A 3,175-nucleotide genomic window follows, 5' to 3' on the forward strand; every position below is an offset into this window, starting at 1 on the left:
CTGTAGTCTCCTTCTAACCTTGGTAAGGATGATCTACTGTTCTAATGGGGAGGCTAACAGAATCTAGACACCACAAAGGATGTTCGACCCGCACCTATAAACCCTATCCTTCCTGCTAACGAGATGTGATCTACAAAGGTAGCTCGGAAATGTCACGTTCCTCACTACTACCACGGTCCAACTAGTCAGGGAATATCTATGAGTACCCCAGCCTAAACACCACGTTTACGCCAGCAATGATTACTCTAAACTCTACGCGAAGAGATTAAAGTAAACTCATAAACCATAAGAACAATAAAACAAGAACTTACTAGAATTTAGAAGTCGAATTACTAAAGAATCCTAGGAGCAAGCTTCGGGTTAGGAGAACTTGATCCCGCAGGTACAAGCTTGGAGTAGACACCGACAGGTCGGGCTTCCTCCACTCTACACCTCCACTCTATATCTCTCAATCTAGTAGAAACTAGAAGATCTATTTCTACCTTACATTGATTGCTAAGCCTAAAAATAAATATTAATTAGAGAAGAGGTTTTCCTTCGAGGGCACCCCTCAGTCTCTATGATAATTTCTTCATGTCTTCCAGGGGCCAGGGGGGCCTCGCTTATATAGTCCTCCCCTTCTATGCGTTTTTGGGTCGATAGCCGAGGTGGTACTATGTTTTTCTTGATCCAATAGGTCGGTGGAATATCCCGAGCGAAGGAGTCCTGAATTGGCTCCAGAAGGGGGGCGGGCGCCCAGGCTTCCAGGGCGGGCGCCCTGGGCCTGGCCCAGCTTTGCCTCCGCTTCGGTCTCGTGGCTTCTGGAGTCTTCTAGATGATGTAAAATTGCGCGGTGCGTTGATATCTCTATGTAATCCTGACATGTGGGCCTTTCTTCCTTATTTCCTGATAACCCCCTGCAGAAATAGATAAACAACAAAACTCATGGAATTCTGTCAGATCAAACCCTAATTCTATGTGCTGGTTGCATATTGGTCCTTTCTCTTGTTTATTTGATAATTAAAATTGATACTTAAGAACCGTCAACAGACGCGTCCGGTGCTGCGGGTCCGGTGTGCACAGGATGCGTCCGGTGGTGTGAGTCTGGTGCCCCTACGAGTTTGTGTTGCTATCTGCGTACGGGTTCGGTGTGCACAGGACGCGTCTGGTGGTGTGAGTCCGGTGCTCCTACGTTTTTTGCGTTACTCTCTACGTACGCGTCTGATGTGCACAGGACGCGTCCGGTGTGGACTAGCAGAGCGTCTGGTGCTACTATTCCAGGCGTGCGGTGTGTTAGACGTTGGCGGCAATGGTTGAGTTCAAATGGCTAGTGACACGTGGCTGTTTCTGGAGCACCGGATGCACTGTTCCAGCGTCCGGTGGCTCCCTACAGTGAGTCCGGTGCCCCTGACTTTTGCCTAGTGAAAGGGCAACAGCTAGTTTAGCCCTTAGGGCTATAAATAGAAGTGTTGGCCTACCTTGGCTGGTGCTGAGCAACCTTGGGACTTAGTGTCCATGCTTGGGGCGTGCTAGTAAAGCCTCTAACTCACATATGCTTGATAGTGATCATCCGATTATGTGAGTGAGGGATTCTAGTGCGTTGCATTGAGAGATTGCATCGAGTGACACAAGGTGTTCGTGTTGCAAGCCGGTGGTGCTTGTTACTCTTGGAGGTTGCCACCTCCTAGATGGCTTGGTGGTTTGTGACTCCGTCGAAGCACGCAAGGAGATTGTGTGGTGCTCCAGAGAAGAGTTTGTGAGGGGTACGGTGCTCACCTCACGGGGATTGCGAAGAGCAACTCTAGTAGAGCGAGACGTGAAGGGCAACAAGTGGTCTAGCCGGGTCAAGTGCTAGAGCTTGTGGTAAGCACTCCACATGATGGGAGAGTCTGACTTGTGGGTCACCACTAGCAAGAGGACCGGCGGCAACCTTGGAGCTTGTCTCAATGAGGACGTAGCTTGGTGGCAACCAAGTGAACCTCGAGAGAAAATCATCGTTTCAATATTATTCTTCCCGTTGGTTTGCAAGTCCCTAACACAAGCTTGTATTTACATTGATATACTTGTGCTTGTGTAGTTGCTCATGTAATTAGTTAGCTGGTGTAGCTTGCTAGTTACCTTCTTGCTTGTGTAGCTAGAAGTAGTTCCCTTGCGTGACTAATTTGGTTTGTGTAACCTTGTTAGTCACATTGCTTAGTTTGTGTAGCTAAGTAATTTGCGCTCTCTAATTTAGCATTGGTTGCCTTGTTATTGATCATTTCTAGTGAGCTTAGGAGCTTTGTGCTTTTGCTTACTAGTTGTGTAGGAGCTCCCCGGTCTTGCAAAGTACTAGTGTCATAGGTTTGTGTGACCTTGCTCCTAGAATTGGTTAGATGAGCTCTTGCTAAGGTAGCACCTTGTTTGCTTGTTTAAGATCTTTTACAAGGTGCTAGAGAACTTAGATAGAGGGGTGTAGTCTTGGCTAAACCGATAGTTTCAATTCCGCATTTGTTTCGGTTAGCCGGCGTGTTAAAGTTTTAGAAAGGACTATTCACCCCCTCTAGTCCGCCATCTCGACCCTTCAATTAGAGGCTTCACTAGCACTCTCCAAGCATGGACACTAAGTCCTAAGGGTGCTCAGCACCAGCCAAGGTCAGCCACAACTTCTATTTATAGCCCTGAGGGCTGAACTAGCTATTGCCCCGTCACTGGGCAAAACTCGTGGGCACTAAACGCGTTGTAAGGAGCCACCGGACGCTCAAACCTAGGGTCTGGTGCTTAGATGACAGCCATGTGTCACTAGCCGTTTGAACTCGACCATTACCGTGAACGGCTAACACACGCTTGCACCTGAAGCAGTAGCACCGGACGCTCTGCTAGTCCACACTGCACACGTCCGATGCACACCGGACCTGTACGCAGAGAGGGTGTTTTTCACCTAGGGTCATTGGACACACACCACCGGACGCTCTCCTGGGCGTTCGATGCTTTCTGTCAAAAACACTCGCTAACGTCAAGCACCACCAGACACACAAACAGTCTTCAGCCCATGTCTGATGCTGAGTGTAACACCCCAGGTGTTTGTTTTGCGTTTTGGCACTTACATTTCATGAGCATAAGCATCAATTGTTCATATATGATAGTATGAAACATACTTTGATGTTGTGACAAGTGAATGCTTGATGATCCTCCATAATAGAGCTTGTGGGTGTTGATG

This window comes from Sorghum bicolor, chromosome 7 (assembly GCF_000003195.3).
Source record: "Sorghum bicolor cultivar BTx623 chromosome 7, Sorghum_bicolor_NCBIv3, whole genome shotgun sequence".
In the NCBI taxonomy this organism is placed as follows: domain Eukaryota; kingdom Viridiplantae; phylum Streptophyta; class Magnoliopsida; order Poales; family Poaceae; genus Sorghum; species Sorghum bicolor.